General features: G+C 45.1%; 1 protein-coding gene across 1 annotated transcript in view; it reads right to left on the bottom strand.

Annotated features, from left to right (window-relative positions):
- The window catches only part of CDON (cell adhesion associated, oncogene regulated), a 96844-nt gene extending 95740 nt beyond the window's left edge, over window positions 1–1104 (bottom strand). The window contains exon 1 of the mRNA XM_060160733.1: window positions 1077–1104. The gene's annotated coding sequence lies outside the window, so the exon portion shown is untranslated. The remainder of the gene's footprint in view (window positions 1–1076) is intronic.
- Window positions 1105–19740: the final 18636 nt, after the last annotated feature.

A 19740-nucleotide genomic window follows, 5' to 3' on the forward strand; every position in this document is an offset into this window, starting at 1 on the left:
GGAACTTCACAGTTCCTTAATTCTATGGTTAAAAGCACATCACTGGTTCTCAAGAACTGAAGTCCTGACTCACATTCCAACTGATACGTAGCAGAACAAAATGTGCTTTGGGGTAGCTCTTTGTTATCTCTGGCCATCAAAATACATCACACAGCAAAGTGCCTGAACAACTGTGAACCGAGGCAGGCCCAATGCTAACTTTAGTGTTTACTCCCATTCATTCCAGAGTTCTTTCAATCTGGCCATACTACTAGAAGGCAAGCCCAGGATGAAGGTGGGAAGAAAATTAAATATTCTCTCAAAGGCTTCTTTATTTTCTAAACACTTAGTATTGTAAGGAGAATTTGGTAGAGGACTACACGGGAATAGGATGGAGGGAACTGTGACACACAAGATGATTTTAATCAGAAACAAAATACATCAAATTAACCATCAAATAGGCTACTGCACTCTGCACTAGTTGAAAACTACAAGCACTGGAATTCACATTCATTTTTAACTATTCTCAGAAGAGGAAAATCAATTAACTAGACCATCCAAGATTCAGAACTGCTCTTCCTTGAAAAGTACACAAGAATCAAACTGGGCTCATATTCTGAAGAATGTCTGTATCCAGAAAGTATTCAGGGGCAGGGGAGGTGGGGCAGGGAGAGGAAGACACGCTGATGTTTCTCAGAAATTTTGCTCCAAAGATTTTACAGAATATTTTTGGTAGAGATATTTTCATTTACGCACGGCTGCTGGCAAGTCTGCGAAGCGATGCCTTAAGAAATACTAGCAATCAGAAAGAATTCTTCAAAAGACAACAGAAAAGATAGATACCCTAAATGAATTTAAATTCTGTAATAATAATGTTACAAAAACACAAGAAAAGTCATATAAAAACAAAAGAGCAAACTCAAATATGCCTATTCAAACAAGCATTTCATCTCTGCAAAATACTTTGCTTCATAGAAAAGGCTGATTTTCCTCTCGGTTGAAAAGTTATTAAAACAATAAAAGCAGCCCTGACAGGCAAGACCTAAATGTAACACGATTTTACATATTTATCAAAAGATCATTCAGAGAAAACTTACCAAGGCTGCAACGTGTATATGCTTGTGCTTCGGAGGCAAAGCAGAAAAGTGACTTTCTGTACTTACAGCGGCGTGCACTTCAGGGTAAAGACACATCACCACAGTCGTGCTCGTAAGAAAAGTCCTGACCAGCAATCTGCCTTTGGGTTGGGCTCTTCTCTTACAAGATACGCTGCTAAGTCCTGTCTTGATTTTAGATCTGCTAACATATGGAGTCTTCTAATGTAGCCTCTCTCCGCCCACCCGCCACCCTCCCCCCCTCACCACTCGGCTCCCCTCCCTTTCCACACACGCACATACACACATACAAAAAAGGCACTGCAGGGCAGAAATTCCTCAGGTGCTCGCTAATGGAATTCCCAGGGTCTTGGAGCCGCTTCGGGGATCAAGAGATCTCATCGCCCCTGCTGGGGTAAGGAGTAGCAAGTCTGTCCCATTTAATCAAATACAGAATGAATTTTCAGCTCTATTCACTAGCTTGTCTCCAGGGCTCTCAAAAGGCACCAGGCAGCTAGAATCACACACATGTGGCTCTTTTAGGCAAGTATAATTAGTTTGATTTTAAAAAGCCACATTAATAATATCACCTCAGGACCATTATTCAGGGGACAGATGACAACGATACTGTATGTTTTAAGCCTGACAATGGGGGAAAGAGCACAAACAATGAGGGAAAACTTGAAGGATTAAAACAAAAACAAAAAAAAACAACCAGTTTTTCATTGAATTGTAATCCAATATTTTTAAAGTAACATTAAGTATATTCCATATACCATCGCTTAATCGCAATTGAAAAGAATCAAGTAAAGCCCTCCTCCCCGTTCTCTTGAAAATGAGTTAGTACCATATCCACAACAAAAATGTATAAATGGAATGTTTATAAATCAATGAAATGTCTACATACAATATAAAATTTCAATAAAAACAATAAAGCATTCTCTAATTCAAGTTAACAAAATTTCTTGAAAAAAGCACCCATCAAAAACCACAGTAAAATCAAGTCCTTCGGAGCAATCTATTTAGCAACCAGACCCCAAATTCCCTTTCTAATCTAATTAGTTTCTATTAAGTAGTAAGATCACATATCTAAAGAAAGACTATCTCTAGACAGCTCATCTTCTCTTGAGATGTGTTGCCTTATCTGCACTCCTTCATAGTACAAATGCTAATCACAAGGCAGTGGCTAACATAACGATGTGTTAAAAATAACAGATTTTTCACTTAATTAGTTTTAATTTCCTATCTCCAGCCTGATTTCACTACAATAATGTTTAATTCCTGAAAGCATTGCTCCAGGATTTTACTTAGAAACAATACCAATTTCTAGTCTAAATGCCTGCATAAGAAACATTTCTAGAGAAGACACATCTTACTTCAACTTACATTTTGACAAAACCATAAATGAAATCATCCAGAAAGTCATGAAAGCACACAGGCGAAGAGGAAAAATAAGAAGAAAGCACAAGAGCTAGTCAACAGGTTTTACCTGACCTTTTTAGAGCCCAGCCCTATGGCAGAAGTTCTTAATCCAACATAAAGCCTTCCTCTTTATATACACCTTGCAGATGGGGGCAGAGGTGGGGGAAGTCCTACCTTAAAGTGAACTTAATTCCTCCCATGCACAGTCAAACCACCTGCAAAGAAGGCAAGGAGTAACATTGACTTAGAAGCCAACCGACACAAGCTAGATCAGTATGCTCCAAGTCCTAAGGGTTCTCTGTACTTCCCGGCTTGAGAGTCAGAGCTGTTTAAGTACTTTCCACAGAAGAGGAGGTTGATGAGAACCATGGCAATCAATCAAAGCATCGCAAGTGAGTTACTACACAAACAATAGCATGGTACCTCTAGTAACTGATTTTCCTGGTTGACTGAACTATTCAAACGAAGACAGATTTCCCAAATACCATATCCGAGTTTTTGCATGAAAGTTAAACAATATACACTTGTGTGTTTTTTATAGAAATATAAATGTGTCTGCTCCACACACTGCCAAACACACACCCAGGAAACGCCTTTACAAAATGAAACTGTTTCTCTCCATCCTTCTCATATAACTTCAAGTATGAGGCAGTTCATTTCAACATGTGCAAAACAGAAACTACAGTATTTGGTGCCTCTCTGGGTTCCTAAGAATGCTTTCTAGCTAAGCACTCACTTAAATTTTACAGTTTTCTGGAGTTTTCTTTCATCTTGTCCTAAAAGTTGAACTACCCCCGCATTTTCAGCTAAAATAGACTACCTCCCAAAAATGAGCTATGAAATGTAATAGAACGTTTAGAATTATACTGAGAATAAATCCATTTCATTCTCCAGCCCCTTCCCCACCCTTTCCTAGCAGACACTGTCCACTAGGTATTCCAAAAGTCAGCTGGAGAATCTGTGGGTTGTGGCATCAGTGAGGCATGGAATCAGAATTGGCCTCTTTCATCTTTACTGGCCACTGGCCTGAGACTAAACCTCATGTTACCTTTTAGTCCTATCTTCTGTTTCTCAAGGTGTCTGATTCAGGACACAGAGGTTCTGTTAATGAGGTTCCCTCAATTCTAGATCTCAACTGGAAAGCAGCCTGCCCTTAAGGCACCTGCCACCCTCTGGAGTCTGGACTGGGAAAGGCAGGCATTCTGGAGAAAGCTCCTTTTGGAGAGCCTTCCACCTGATTTGGTGGGGTTGGGAGAACAATGAAGGGAAAGGCGAGAGAGCCTCTCTAGCCCCCTCGGTGATTTATTACTGAAATTCCTAGATGTGGAGAGAATGCAACAAAGGTCTGGAAGCTGCAGAGTGAAATAAATAGCGAGCTGTAATGTATTTAGCAAATGATAATGCAATCCACAGAAAGCTATACAGAGGAGAAGGAAAAATACGCTCCCTGGGGCTGGGAAGTCACCAAGTCTGTGAAGGCAGAGAAACATTGCGCAGGAAATTTCTCTTGATTCTCCTTACACATAAATCACTGTCTCTCGCGGGCGCTCTGCGGGGATGGAGGTTGAGAGAGGCGAGGGACCCCGCTCCCTTGGGAAAACGTGCCGGCGCCCCGTGCTCCCGGCTATGCTGCATCTCACCTGCCTCAGCGGATCATTGTCAAACAGATTTAATCGTGTCACTGACACCTCACCCCGCCTCTTCCCACGAGGTGGCTCAGAGTTCCCGAGGACGGGGGACGTAGGCGCTCCCCACTGCGCATCCGTCAGCTGCCCTCCCCAGACCCCGCACGCAGCCTGGACCCCCACGCCCTCCCGGGCACTCCGGCCAACCCGCCCCCGGACCTCCAGCTCCCAAGCCTCGTGGCGCCCAAGCCCGGTGTCCCCAGGCCACCCCTCCCGCCCACCCTTAGGTGGGACCCCACCCCCGCACCTCTAAGCAGGGCTGGCTAAGACCTCCTGCGCGGCAGCCGGCTCCGAAAGCCACCCCCAGGTCATCCCCCGCGCGCTGGCGGCGGCTACGGCGGCAGCGGCGGCTGCGATCCGAACGGGCCCCTCCATGCACCGGGCAGGGCAGCGGGAGGGCGCGGCGCCTCGCACGCCGGGGCGGGGGCGTGGGGGCGGGCGGCGCGGGGTCCCAGTCTCCTCGCACCGAGCCGCGCGAGCCGGGCACCCGGGACTCAGGGGAGGGGCGCCCGGGGTGGGGGGGTGGGGGCGGAGTCACCGGGGCGCGCCCCCGCGGTCGCGCTCCTCCCCTCCAAGGCGCGCGGGCGCGTAACCCGGCGTGCGCTGGGCCAGTGAGGAGCACGCGAAGAGGTGGAGGAGGGAACCCGGCGGCGGAGGCCGCAGCTCCCCGACGGCCCGCGCCCCGCCGGAGGGTGCGCGCGCAGCCTGCCAGATCAGCGGCATGTGGGGGGAGATGGGCCGTACCAACGGGCAGGGGGGGGCGCTCTGTGCAGGTCCTTCTACCAGTCCCCCTCCTGCTTGCTCTACGAGAGAGCTCCCCCAGGAAAGGAGAAGTCAGTCTCTGCTTTGGTTTAGGATGCGTGAGGATGAGCTGCCTTAGCAATTCCCGGAGTTTCCCATAATGCCTTCATTCCCTTTCCCCTCATCTTTACTTCCCCGGGAGAGGCGGCATTTGGGGCGGGTCCACTACTGGTCTACACGTTCCCCTGTTTCCCCGCCCAGGCCCGGCCCCTCACCCCTCCACCTAAGTAGTGTGCGAAGCCAGCCGGTCCATCCATTCACTTGGCTCGTACCTAGTATCTGCTTTGTGGTTCCAGCCTCCCGCTTTTGGTACCTTCGCTTTTAAACCACTTTCAGTGTTTGGATTCTTAGGCAGTTTCCTCTGATTCCCATCACACCCGCCCTGCATTCACATACGCGCAGGCAGGTAACAAAACTTCTCAGAGACTAGGAGAGGCTCATTGTCGCCTGGTGCAAGCAGCATGACCTTTGGCCCCAGAGTCTTCCCAACTCGTCCTTTGGATGTGCCCCAAGTGATCTGATCTCACTGAATTTCAGTTGTTCAAACAGAAAAGGGAGAAATAATTTCTGTTTAAAAGGTTGTTGTGAAACATAAATATGATACTTAGTGGAAAGCACCTGCCACTGCATGGACATTTGGGGACTGTGACTTCTATATACTACTACTAATAATTATAATTATTAGCAGTTAGTTTATTTTTTTACCATCATCATCATTACTTACTATTTAACTACAGAAAGAGCTCTAATGATACTTGGAATTCAAAAACACTCAGTACTGAACGTCAGGAGAAAAATGACAGAACTCCTTACCTTCTTACTTGAATTTCACAAGCAAAGGCTCTGAAAGTGTGGTGATGTTCAGACAGTTTAGTTTTTTGCTTTAGCTACATCCAGGGTCTTTATGAAAGTATAAGGTCCTAAGAAATTCAGTATAGGAGGGAAAAAAAGAACTCTACTTGTTTGTTCTCTATTGTTCCATTTTTACTTATTCAAACTGAGTCTGTGTGTTATTAACTTAAGGTATATTAAATGATTTTTCAATCAGTAAATAAAATGTCCTGGAAACATTGAAGGAAAAACATTGAAAGTTTATCTGAACTGAGAGTTTTGTGTGAATGGGATGGAAGTCTTGCAGGTTTCTTGTGGCGATCTGTAAGAATCCTAGCTGTCCCCTACCACAGCAGTTCCACTACAGACCCTTCTAGGGTCCTCTCTTGGGGCCCAATTGATTCTGGGCACCCCCAAGTCTCACAGTGGCAGTTGAATATCACTATGCCTATTGTTACTCATAATCAGACCTGAGAAATAATCATGATGCTGTGGATACTGATTACTGCCTTGCTGCCTTGCTTGTAAAGTGGAGTATTCATTTCAGGGGCAAATAGTTTTTCATTAATGAATCATTCACTTACTTGTTCACTTATAAGTGTAAAGTAATATTTTAGAACCTTATTGAGCACCTACTCTATGCCACCGCTAGGCAAAAAGGTACATAGAGAAATATGGCACAGTCCCAAGCTTCAAAGAACTCACAATCTAATTGTGATACTGATACATCGATGGATAAGTACATTGAGACGTCTTCAGTGCAATGAACAGGCAGATGTGGGAGCACAGGGGCAGTGTGGCCAACCCAGGCTAGAGTTTGGGGGGAGTGGACGGCAGCGTGTCAAGAAAGACTTCCCAAAGGAAGTGACCCATGAACTAAGCCTTAAAGGGTAGTAGGGGTTAACCAGGTACAGGTGAAGGAGTGGAAGGACCATCTAGGCAGAGGGGACATTATGAACAAAGGAACAGAGGCAAGAAACAAGACAGCTCAGAGGGACTGCAAACTCTTCTTTGTGGTTGAAATGTGAGAGGCCAAGTAGGGATTGGTAAGGGAAGGCACTGCAGGAAGAAGCTGAAGCCAGATCACGGAAGGCTATGCGTGTCATTCCAAGAAGTTGGGACTCGATCCTGTAGGCAATGGGGAGTCAATGCACAGTTTTAAGTGGGAGTGTGATATGGCCAGGTTTATATTTAGAGATATCACCTAGCAGCAGCCATAAGGACAGATTTAAGGGACTTCCCTGGCAGCCCGGTGGTTAAAACTCTGTGCCTACAATGCAGGGGATGCAAGTTCGATCCCTGGTCGGGGAACTAAGATCCCACATGCCTCATGACATGGCCAAAAAATAAAAATAACAAAAAGGACAGGTTTAAGGGAGCCAAGCCTGAGATAAAAAAATGTGGAAGCTTCTGAAGAATCCAGATAGTCCAATTGGATCAAGAGACTGAACTAGGACAACCATAACAAGGTCAGAGAAGAGAAGGGAAATTCTAGAAACAAGAGGGAATCTTGGCTGGACTTGGAACGTGATTGCATGTGGAAGGTAAGGAAGAGAGAGGACTCAAGGATGACATAAGCCTTCTATCTTGAGAGGGTGGTGGCCATCTCCTTACCCCCACAGTAGCCAGGAAGAGAGTCATGCCCTGAATAAGAGAAGGATTTTAGGGGAACAATGATGTGTTTAATTTTGACACTTTTGAATTTGAGGTGCCCATGGACCCTCCAAGTACAGGTGTCCACTAGGTGGAAAAGTCCAAGCTGGAGGTATTAGATTTGAAAGTCATCAGCATAGAGTAGTTTTTATACCGTGAAAGCAGAAATGAAGCCTCAGGAAGAATGTGGAATTCTAGAAAGTTGTGGCCAAGGATAGATCTCTAAAACTCCGATATATAAAGCCCCCAATTATCCTGGTGAATTTGGAGGGAAAGTTGTTTACGGGACTCAAGGTGTGGGACTTGAAAAGGACGCTTGGGGAAAGTGGGTGAGGGTTTGGAATAGTCATTAGGAAAAACAAGAGTTGGAAAATGAAAGTTGAAAAGCAGTCACAGGATTGATGAGTGATGCTGAGGGCCTGGCTGAGGTTGGAGATCATGAATTTGTAGTGACAGAGTCTACATGGTTGTGTGACTTTCTCTATCAAAATTTAACCACTTAGGTGTGAGGGGAAAGCATAACACTGATCCAGATTTGGAGTTGTGCTGGAGAATGTGCAAGAAGGAGATTAATACACAGTATTAGTAAGAAAATAATTTAAATCATCAATCATAGAATCTAGGCTCTGAGCTGGAATGATAGACTGGGATAAAATGAAAAGTTGAATAAAAGTAGATTTCTATGAGGTTAAAGGGCCCTTGTTTCAGGATTGAGGAGTGAAAAAGCCAGGAGGTCTTTAGTTACGATCCCCAATTTCCGAAGTGGAATAGTTCCAGGTAACTATTAGGTCCAGCACGCTAATGGATGCTGGTGGATGAAGTGGTATAGAGGTTTAAGGTCATCAGAATTTATGGGATAAGGGGACATTGGGCCTTGAGAGATGGTCAGACATTGAAGAGACCTAGAGGTTGTTAAGAGAAATACCATAAGCCCAAGTCCATAGTGACTAGCTGGGAAGGTTGCTAAGTGACACAGATGTACATTCAATGAATTTTAGGCCTGAATCGGGTGCTTTTCTAATACAAAATAAATGTTAAAACTGGTTCTCCAAGAATAACACAATAGACAGTTGAATGAAACAGACCTGAATCAAATTCTGACACCACCTCATTTGACTTGGTCAAGTTACTTAAGCTCTTGGAGTCTTGATTTCACCATTAGTAAAATAGGGATGCTACTAATACCTTATATACCCACTTGATACTTTCATAGCGTTGCTGGGAGGATTAATTGAGATGATACGATGAAGCACTTAGTACTTGGAACATGGCAAACACTAAATAAAATTAGCTAGAATAATAGTTAATGATTTTATGGTACTAGCTGTATGCCAATTATCATTTTAAGCATTAGTTCCATATTACAAATGAGAATATGGGCGGCCAAGAAACCCGAGGTGTCCTGACAAAGATCACACAGCTAGTCAGTGTCAGGTAGTCTGGCTCTAGAGGCTGGACTCTTGATTACTAATGTCTCCCCATAACAGGAATATTTATTTGTATTAATATCACTTCAAATGAATTTATCAATTAAAAAACTTTTATTGAGCACCTTTTAGATGTAAAGCACTGAATTAAAGAGGCATAAGGCCAGGACATGGAAGCAACCTAAATGTCCATCAACGGATGAATGGATAAAGAAGAGGTGGTACATATATACAATGGAATATTACTCAGCCATAGGAAAGAACAAAATAATGCCATTTGCATTGACATGGGTGGACCTAGAGATTATCATACTAAGTGAAGTAAGTCAGAGAAAGACAAATATATGGTATCACTTATATGTGGAATCTAAAAAAAGGTACAAATGAACCTATTTACAAAACAGAAATTAAGTTTGTAATTAATTAACTTACAAATTAAGTTAATTAATTTGTAAGTTAAGTTGCAGATGTAGAAAACAAACTTATGATTACCAAGGGGGAGGGGGGAGGGATGAACTGGGAGATTAGGATTGACATAGACACACTAAAATATATAAAATAGATAACTAATAAGAACCTACTGTATAGCACAGGGAACTCTACTCGATACTCTCAATATCCTATATGGGAAAAGAATCTAAAAAAGAGCGAATATATGTACATGTATAACTGACTCACTTTGCTGTACAGCAGAAACTAACACAACATTGTAAATCAACTATACTCCAATAAAAAATAATTAATTTTAAAACAGCTATCACTTATAGCACTTTTTGTACATCTTCAATTTCTAAATGTACATCACCAATAAAATTATTTGCCATTTAACTTAGATTATATATATAATCTTATATGTATAATAATATATGTTTAATCATATATATATATATAAAGAGATATAAGAAAATACCTGGATTAAACAAACCTGAGGGCCTCCTGAGGCTCCCTTGGCCGCACTGTCCCTAGGACCCTCGGCCACCTCAGTGACCCACTCAGCGCACCTCCCACCATTCCTGGACACTGCACAGCTTGGGATGTGGCTTCCCTGCATTTGCTGAGAGAGCCAAGTGATTGAACCCAAAAGTGCAGGTGTGTTATCTCCCCCACGATTGTGAGGAGAACACAGCAGGAGCCCCACAGGAAGGTTCCTTCTCTGCCGTGCCCTGTTCAGAGGCGTGGTCTTTCAGTACATCTCCTCCGGAGACACCTCTCATGGCCAAGCTGGAATGCCTGGTGAGTGACCAGCTGTATCTCTTGTGACATGTCAGAAAGCAGCGGCCAGCGTGGTAACACGTCCCCTTGCACTTGTCTCCCAGCTTTTCCTCCCCGTCCACCTTCTCCCTCACTCCCACCTGGGATTGACTTCGTTGTCTCAATCTCTGTGTACCAGAGAGTCTCTGAACCTAAGGAATTTACATAAAGCTTTAGAAGGATTAAGCCTATGTCTGCATGAAATAAATTACATACAAATAACTATTTGATAAATACCAAATGAGCAGCATGCACCAGAGCACAAGTTTGCAGTCCAACGTGAGTATCATTAACTACATGAGCTTGCATTTTCTGTGCCTCGGTTTCCTCATATATAAAACAGGTATAGTGAGACCTGTGTTGTAGTTTCACACATTGACGGTAAGAATAAAAAATGGCACAATCTCCAGGCAAGAAAATTTGAGGACATTTATAAAAATTTAGCACTCTTTCACCCTTTGATCCAGCAGTCCCAGCCTCTAAATCTATCCTGCAGGCACTCTTGCACACATGTGAAAGGCTGATGTGAAAGTCATTTACTGCAGCATTGCTTATAACAGATTAAAAACAACCCAGGTGGGACTTCCCTGATGGCGCAGTGGTTAAAAGTTTACCTGCCAATGCAGGGGACACGGGTTTGAGCCCTGGTCCGGAAGATCCCACATGCCGCGGAGCAACTAAGCCTGTGTGTCACAACTACTGAAGCCCGCGAGCCACAACTACTGAAGCCGGCGCGCCTAGAGCCTGTGCTCCGCAACAAGAGAAGCCACTGCAGTGAGAAGCCCGCGCACCGCAAAGAAGAGTAGCCCCAGCTCGCTGCAACTAGAGAAAGCCCGTGAGCAGCAACAAAGAACCAACACAGCCAAAAATAAATAAATAAATAAATTTATTTTTTAAAAACCCCAGGAGTTCATTATTAGACAAAACACAAAAATTTGATATGAAAATAATACCCTCCTTTCAAGGCTTAGATGAGATAACCCACGTCAAATTCCTAGCATAGTACCTGACACATAGTAGGATCTCAGAAAACGGAGACTACAAAAAGAACTCTCAGTTGAAGTGGAAGTAGAAAGGCTTTAAGAAGGAAGGAGAACTTGACCTCATCCTGGAAGCTGGGGAAGACTCAGAGAGAAGTAGGGAAATGGGGAGGGTTCCCAATGAGGAGTGGGGGGCACAGGGGAGCAAAGCTGTGAGGGCAGAATGGCAGGTGGAAGGAAGGCTCTGGACAGAGTGGCCCAGGGGATTAGAGCAGAGTGGTGCATAGCAACAGTGGGAGGTGGAGTTAGTAGAAAAGTTGGGGCACATGGGGAGGGATTGAATTGTATCATGAACTTGAGACTTTATTCTTTGGGTCATAAGAGTAACGAATTTTATATTTGTATTGTAGTTTATGGTAGAAAATCAAACCTTATTGGTTGGATTTGATACCAATCCAAATCAATATTATGAGCCTCTCAAATATTCTTGGGCTAGAAATGACCTAATAGACATGGCAAATGTCAAGGAATTTCCCTTTTAGGGAGAGCAAGTTTGGTCGGAGTTGGTTATCACCAAGCTGGCTCAGTCTGTTGAAGGTTTTCAAACTAAACAGTGATTTCACATGTTTTGATGTTGGTCATGGCTTTGGATTTTATTGGATCTTATATACATAAGAAAAAACATGAACCAATTTAAAGCAAAAGAGGGAAGGAAAAATGATCATCTAAAAGTCAATTGGTTTAGGGCCTTTCTCTCTGCTAAAGGTTCCAAAGTTCAAAACAACAACGAAATCCCACAATAAGTTGGGCCCAGAGGGCTAAACAATAACAAAAGTCGCTTGTCTCCCTTTGGATGGTTTCCAAATTTATACAACAAAGTTTCCATTAAATATGCAGGAAGTTCTGATTATTTACGATGTAATTTAATATTGACATGTTATTAAGTGAGCTGACCCTCCCCCAAGCCTTTAGAATTTCACGTCTAATGACTGCAGGGTAACTCCCCTACCAAGGCTCAGAGGTTGGTAATCAACGGTTTTCCTCTGCGAGATATTTTTTTCTTCAAAAAGAAATTCCAATAGGTTGACTGTATTCTCACTGTCTTGTACATTTCCTGAATTGTGTGCAAGAGGATTTCACGGAGAGAGAGATTTCTATGGCCTTTTTTATGCTGAACAGGCTAAGCTCTGGAGACCCACTGCCTAAACCCATTACACACAGATCAACTAACTCTGTGACTGGGTTTGTGATGCCAGATTAATTTACCCACACACCAGGTCGGGAGAAAATGACTTTACACATCTCCTTTGCACTAGCAAAGAATGTGGAGATCGTTTTACAGGAAAGAGAAGACAGGTCTGTAACAGAGGTCAGGGCTGAACAGATAGGATGCCACCTTCCATGCCATTCAGTTACAGGCGGCAAAGGGGCCCCATCGGAGACTTGAAAGAAAGCAAAAGTCCTGAGAGGGAATGATGAGGGGTTGGGGATATTTGCAAAGGGCAGCAGCTAACGAATGAGCTATTTGGGGCTGGATGGCCTCATAGGAAAGCACTGGACTGAGGAATGGGAAACCTGTCCAGTGTGATTTATTCCCAGGTCCCTCATTAGCCTACTGTCTGCTGTGTGAACTTGGGCCAATCACTTAATCTCTATGGTAGAATTTCCTTTCTTCCTCCCAGAGAGGAAAAAAAATGAGCTACAGTATGTCAAGGTCTCTAAGGGGCTGGTGTTGTTAGAGCAGAATCTGGCAACTTTAACAGCTCTAGTATGGGTCGGAACAAAAAGATTTTGGCATGATGTCTTAGCTGCTGCTTGAAGGATGTGGTTTTCCAAATCCTCGGGACGGGATCTCTAACACCCAAGGCAGCTCTGACTGGGCTCATCTCTGGAGATGCTGGAGGTCTTCTGTTTAGCCCTTTGGTCCACACACTGTGTAAAGTCAGGTGAGTTTCCCCATCAGCCAAAGAGGTATAAAGATACCATACGCTGCCCGGTGGTTTCAAGGATTTAAAGTGTATAACGTACCTTGTGTTGTGGCCAGCACAGAATACGTGTGCTGTACTGATGGCTCTTATTACTCACCAGCTCGCTTTAGACGTTCCTTATCAATTATCAATATTTCTTGTATCAGCAGCAAAGAATGTTATGAAAACTAACTTCCCTCTTGGACAAATTACTTATGTTTTGTGCATCAGTTTTCTCATCTGTGAAACAGTAATAATGGTACCTGTTTTCTATGACTGCGGTGAGGATTAAGTGAAATAATGCATACAAAGAACTGGGCTCAGAAATAATAAATAGTAAAAGCATAATCAATAATTTAAAATAGCTACTATTATTATTTTTATCATCATCATCATCATCATGGTAAAAAATCATGGTGAATTCTCCTCCTACAGTCTAAAGTTTTCTCTCACTGCTTTAGCTGTGAACGACTATCATGCTACACGAGCAGTGAAAGATTGAGCACACATGAATTAATGGTCTGTGTTCTGATGATTCACAGATTAGTCATAAGGATAATCCTTGCTCTTCATATTAACAGGTATCCATAAACGACATAAATTTAGAAGACCGTTATAAGGTTGAGGTAAGTTTGGCACATGGCAAGCATTCTATGGTGCTTGTTAACCAAATAAACACATACATATATAGAAAGACAAGGCGAGCTCATGAATCATTATCCTTAACCTTGCTTGTGCCCTACATAACCAAGTGTTTCTCTTCTCTAGGTTGGTTAAAGGTACTTACAGAGCGCGTCGGTGCTGACACACGGTTCTGAACAGAGCTCTCTAAGAGTCCTTATGTCTCCCCTAGCCGCAGGTCTGGTGCCGGCCACTATGCTTCCCCACGTTCTCACATCTTTGTCCCATCCTTTCCCTTGATCACATCCTGTCCAGCTCATTTACCACCTGCTGCTCGCCAATTACTGTCTATCCTGTCCTGGAGGTTCTGGGTACCACATTTCCCGGGAGAAATGGAAACTCTTTGTTTCTGACTCTGCATTACGATCTCAGCCTTATCACCTTATCCCTGGGGGCTAGAGAGATGCGGACCAGGGCCCGGGCAGAGAAAGGACACCAGGAGAGGAGAGCCTGGGACTCTGGCCACTTGGGACAGAGATAGGAGACTGGAGAAGGCCCCCCACCCCCGAGTTTTGGATTCAGCCTTCACATTCACATTTATGCCCGAAAGGGAGGGAAGCAAGTAGGCAGACAGCCCCTGGGAGCTAGGTACCCAAGTGAGGGAAGTTTATGAGGGGCGGCAGGGATGGAGAACAATTTATACCGTGTTCTTACTCACTGCCCCTCGCCTCCTTGCACCAGGGACCGCCTTGTTAATGAGGGGAGTGTGATGGAGAAAGAGACAGATTTTCTGCAGGCTTCTTCAAGATGCCCATGTAAACTGGCCATGGGCTTCTCAGCATGTTTTCAGGCTAATTCAATCTAAGGGGTCAATAACTGACAGCAGCTTTATAATTGGGACCCTGGGATCCCGGGCAGTCAGACTCTCAGGTGCAGCAGCAGACACCTAGGGAGATATTCTGGCTCTAGGGGATCTTCTGTCTCCACCATCCAGATCACAGCACACGTCTGGCTCTGTGCTGCCTACGCTTCAGGCCCAGTACCCTTTCTCTGCTTGCCCCACAGCCAGCAAGCTCCCTGGTGACCAGCAGTGTGTAAGGGGCTGAAATTAGCAAACCCCCCCCCGACCTGGTCCCAGATTGGGAGGGGGCACGAGAAGACCTTTGGAAGAGCACATCACAGGCCCCTCCGGTCCGTCTCAGACCTCACCTGCACTCAGGAACACCTCTTTGCCCACTCCTCTCTATTCATTTCATGGATTTGTCAAAAGGTCAAGTCTGGGGCTTCCCTGGTGGTGCAGTGGTTGAGAGTCCACCTGCCGATGCAGGGGACACGGGTTCGTGCCCCGGTCCAGGAGGATCCCACATGCCGCAGAGTGGCTGGGCCCGTGAGCCATGACCGCTGAGCCTGCGCATCCGGAGCCTGTGCTCCGCAACGGGAGAGGCCACAACAGTGAGAGGCCCGCGTACCGCAAAAAAAAAAAGCTCAACTCTGCAGTTAGCCCCTCCTGGAGCCCAACTTTTCTTGGGCCCCTTCACAAAGGGCTTCCACCTTGATTAAAGGACTGTGCTTAACATTCTTTACAAACGCTGGAGGAGGAGGGCTGTGGGACCTGTTGAAGAAGGAAAGAAGGGAGGAATGGAGGTGCGGGCCTTGAGACTTAAGCCCCCAAATAAACCAGACCCACACAAAATGTCAGGACTCCAGGACGTTTTCCCACAGTGAGATCATTCTCTTTTTAACCAGCCATCAGGAGCCAGGCCTCTGGGGACTATACGTGCCCATCAGGTCCAGGCCCCTGCCTCCATGCATGAGGATGGCTCAGAGACGGCACACTGCTCTAAAAGTGCCTGTTTACCTTTCTCTCCCCGCGTCAGCGTCTTTCACTCCTGATCATGAGGCACGTAATCCTGAGGGCCCCTTCTAGGCCCAGGGGCTGGTTTCACCATCCTGTAACACGGGAAACATTTCAGGACGTCTCTGGGATGTTCAACCGTCTGGCTTCCTGTCGGTGAGCCCTGTCACCTGTCCGGAGTCACCAGGAAGGTGGTCATTCTCTACCTTCTTTTTCTATCAACAGTAGCAGCCACAGTTTGGAGATTCAGCGCCAAGCTTCCTCTCGAGCCTGGATCAGTGCATGGTTCCACCCCACGGCTGCCCTAGAGGTGGTTCAGAAGGTGCTGAGCTTAACAAGCACTTGGCAAAGCGAGCCAAAGGTACGAAGGAGATAAAATCTATCATCATCCCTCTGCTTCCCTCTTTTCCTTTATTTCTCTCTCTACCTTTAAACACTGAAACTGCCATAGTTCTCAATTTTAATCAGTTTGCTGATTAAGTTAATGAAGTTATTCAATGACGTTTACTAAGCACCTACAAGACACTATCAAGAAAGATGTCGTTTCTACACTTCTTTGTTTTACTTCCTATTTTGCTGCTTTCCTGGGAGGGGTTCCCAGGAAGATACATGTATCTTCTCACCATTTCTTTGAGCAGATAAAGACCCAGGCAAATGCTTATCAAGCTTTTTCTACTTGTTCATCACTCACTTGCCACTTATAGAAAGACACGGTAGCATCTCTGCCCTTGAGACACTTAGTCTCTTTTGGCCAGATAGCATTACACTTAGGTAGTACCTATTATGTGCCAGGCACAGTTCGATAGCACTCATTTACTATTCCTGTGAAATAAGCATATTATTCCTGCTTTATAGATGAGGAAACCAAGGCTCAGAGAGGCTGAGTAACTTGCCCAAGGTGACACAGCTAGAGAGGACAGAGCTGGATTCAAACCCGAGCGGCTAACTTCAGAATCCACACACTTTGCCCCTATGCTCTAAAACCTTTTAAATGTGTCTCCAAAACAATGAGAAAGTCAGGCAAGGCAGCACAGAAACAAACATTCAGTGGTTATGATGGAGACTGAGGTTATGGGGTTAGAGCAAGAAAGAAATGGTTCTTGGGGAGAGAACCACAGAAAGAGCTGGGTTGGACTGTTTCAAGGCTAACAGCAGATCTTGTTCATGTGCGGAATGAGGGAGATAACCTGCAGATCTGAAGAGAAGCTAAAGGGTAGGATGGGAGCCTCTCCTAACTTAATAAAGAAAATAGGAAAGCTCTTCTCTGCAAAATGACAGTACAAAGATTACCTCCTGCCTGGTTTTGTGAGAATTAGAACAATGCCTTGCACGTAGTAAGTGTAAGTTTGGGTTATACTATTATTATTATTGTTCTTGGATGAACTTTGACTCCAGGACTAGCTCAAGTTGGGGACCGCGGAGCCTGGCTTGTATGATGGTGTCTTAGGTTAGTGACTGAAACACAATGAAAATCTTTATTCCTGGCCAAGCAACACTGTGCTCTCATTTCAAACCCACTTATAAATCCTGCAGTGGAAAAAAAACAGGACTGGCCCGTAGGGAACTCACTGTAAGGGCCTGACACTTGGGCCACACTCTCACTAAGTCTGCTGGCAGAAGACCTTCAGGCCACCCAGCCCCACCTGTAGGTGGAAGGCAATTAAATGGGTGATCTCACCGGGTCCCTTTTGACCAAGGAAAGGGCCTGAGCCTGCGGTCCTGTAAACAGACTCCTGTGCATTGCAAAACCATGGGCGTTTTTGTGGATTGTTCTTTGTTCAGAAAAAGCCAGAGCCGTTCTGAGAAGTCTGCAGAATGTTAGCGCTGTCACTCCTAAAATAACCTAACTCTGTTACCCAGCCGGTCAGCAAAGTAAAGCAAGGTATCCGTCTCTGTGAGTCAGGGTTTATTTAATATTCACCACCCTGGCAGTTTTTTGACTGATGAAAATGTTTTGCAAACAGAACCTGGTCCTGTTTTTCTCCACGCTCCTTCCCCTGCCAAACGTCGAGTGAGAGGTTGGCAGAGGTGCTGCTAAACTAGTGCTGCTAAACTAGGGCTGATGAGATAGTATCTCCGTGTCCTTGTAACACAAAACATTTATTTTGCAGCGAGTTGAAAGCCAAATTGAAAGTGGTCCAAGATTTCTGGGAGCGAGAGGCTTGATCTTCCCCCTCACTGGATGGTCTGGTTTGCTGACTTTCTGCCCTTTGTGTACCCACAGCAGTGCACAAGACGCTACCACCACCCCGAGACGCATGCTATGAGGAAGGCAGCTCTGGATACAGCAAACACCACCCCCCCACACACCTCGGCCTAGGAAGTTGGGGAGACTGCCTATGTTCAGTGAAAGACACGAGCTCTGATGGGCAAAACCAGGCTGGTGACTCTCTCCCCGTCTTCCCTTTGCCCTCTAGCTGTCTGTAGGGGACCCAAAGCCCTAAGTACAGACACAGCCTGGGCACCACTCAGCGGCCTCAGCAGACACAAGGGCATTTAGTCGAGGGCTTGACTCCCGTGCAGCAAGACAGCGAAGTCTCACAGCAGACCAGCTCCCCGGCTGGACCAGCCTCAGACGCTACCTCTGTTAAAATCCTGGCTCTTACTAGGACGGGGCCCTGGGCAAATTACCTGTGGTCTGTATCTGCAAAATGGGGATCATAATAGTACTTACCCCCTAGGCTGTTGTGAGACTTAGAACAGAGAGCGCAGTACAAGTGTTAGCTATGCCATTACTATTACTGTCAACGGTAAGGTGTGAGTATGGTTCCCTCTCCACAATCCAGGAGTCACTGACACCTGCTCTCAGTGGCCTTGCTGTGACCATCGGCTGGGCCCTGGTGCCTCTTCTCATGCAGGCTCACCTTCCTCTTACCTCAGAGCTGGCTTTGTGTTGTCTCTGAGGCTCCTTGGATTCATAGTTGATTTCTTTGGTCCTGCTTCTTGCACGGGACTCCCAGCCCTGGTACCACTCAGCCTCAGTCTGTTCGTTCAGTTACTTAAAACACAATTGTCCAAACTCTTCCTTTCAAGAAAAGCAGAAAAACCTAAAGAGCTGGTCCCAGGGTGATTTACAGCCACACCAGTGGAGGTCCTGCTCCAGAAAATGCGCCGTTGCCTCATGACCTGTTCATCTAACTCAGGTTTCTTGGGTGCTACTTACGTCAGAATTTCTCAACCTGAGCACCAGTGGATATTTTAAAGCAGATAACTCTTTTTTAAAAAAAAATTTATTGGATTATAATTGCTTTACAATGTTCTGTTAGTTTCTGCTGTATAGCAAAGTGAATCAATTATATGTATACATATATCCCCTCTTTTTGAATTTCCTTCCCATTTAGGTCACCACAGAGCACTGAGCAGAGTTCCCTGTGCTATACAGCAGGTTCTCATTAGTTATCTATTTTATACGTAGTAGTGTATATATGTCAATCCCAATCTCCCAACTCATCCCACCCCCCCTTTCCCCCTTGGTAACCATAAGTTTGTTCTCTACGTCTGTGTCTCTATTTCTGCTTTGCAAATAAGTTCATCTGTACCATTTTCCTAGATCCATATATAAGTGATGTTATACGATATTCGTTTTTCTCTTTCTGATGGAGCAGACAACTCTTTGTCGTGGATGCCATCCTGTGCATAATGGGACACTTAGCAGTGTCCCTGGCCTCTACCCACCAGACGCCAGTAGCCCCCAGTCATCCAGTTGTGACAACCCAAATATCTCTAAGGCAAGCCCATGTCCCCAGCGGTAAGGTTGCCAGATTTAGCAGATAAAAAGATAAAGATATGTTTTATTGGGCACTTTATTCTGGGGGGAAGATCACCTCTGTCGGGAGCCACTGGGTTAGGTGTCAAGCCCTGAGCCTGGTGTGTTCACAACCATTTACCCACATGATAACCGTGTCAGGCAGTTATGAAGATGAGAAACTGATGAGATATCTCCTCACACCAGTCAGAATGCCCATCATCAAAAAATCCACAAACAATATATGCTGGAGAGGATGTGGAGAAAAGGGAACCCTCTTGCACTGTTGGTGGGAATGGAAATTGATACAGCCACTATGGAGAACAGTATGGAGGTTCCTTAAAAAACTAAAAATAAAACCACCTTATGATCCTGCAATCCCATTCCTGGGCATGTATCTGGAGAAAAACATGGTCCGAAAGGATACGT

Source organism: Lagenorhynchus albirostris, chromosome 9 (genome assembly GCF_949774975.1).
Source record: "Lagenorhynchus albirostris chromosome 9, mLagAlb1.1, whole genome shotgun sequence".
Taxonomy (NCBI): domain Eukaryota; kingdom Metazoa; phylum Chordata; class Mammalia; order Artiodactyla; family Delphinidae; genus Lagenorhynchus; species Lagenorhynchus albirostris.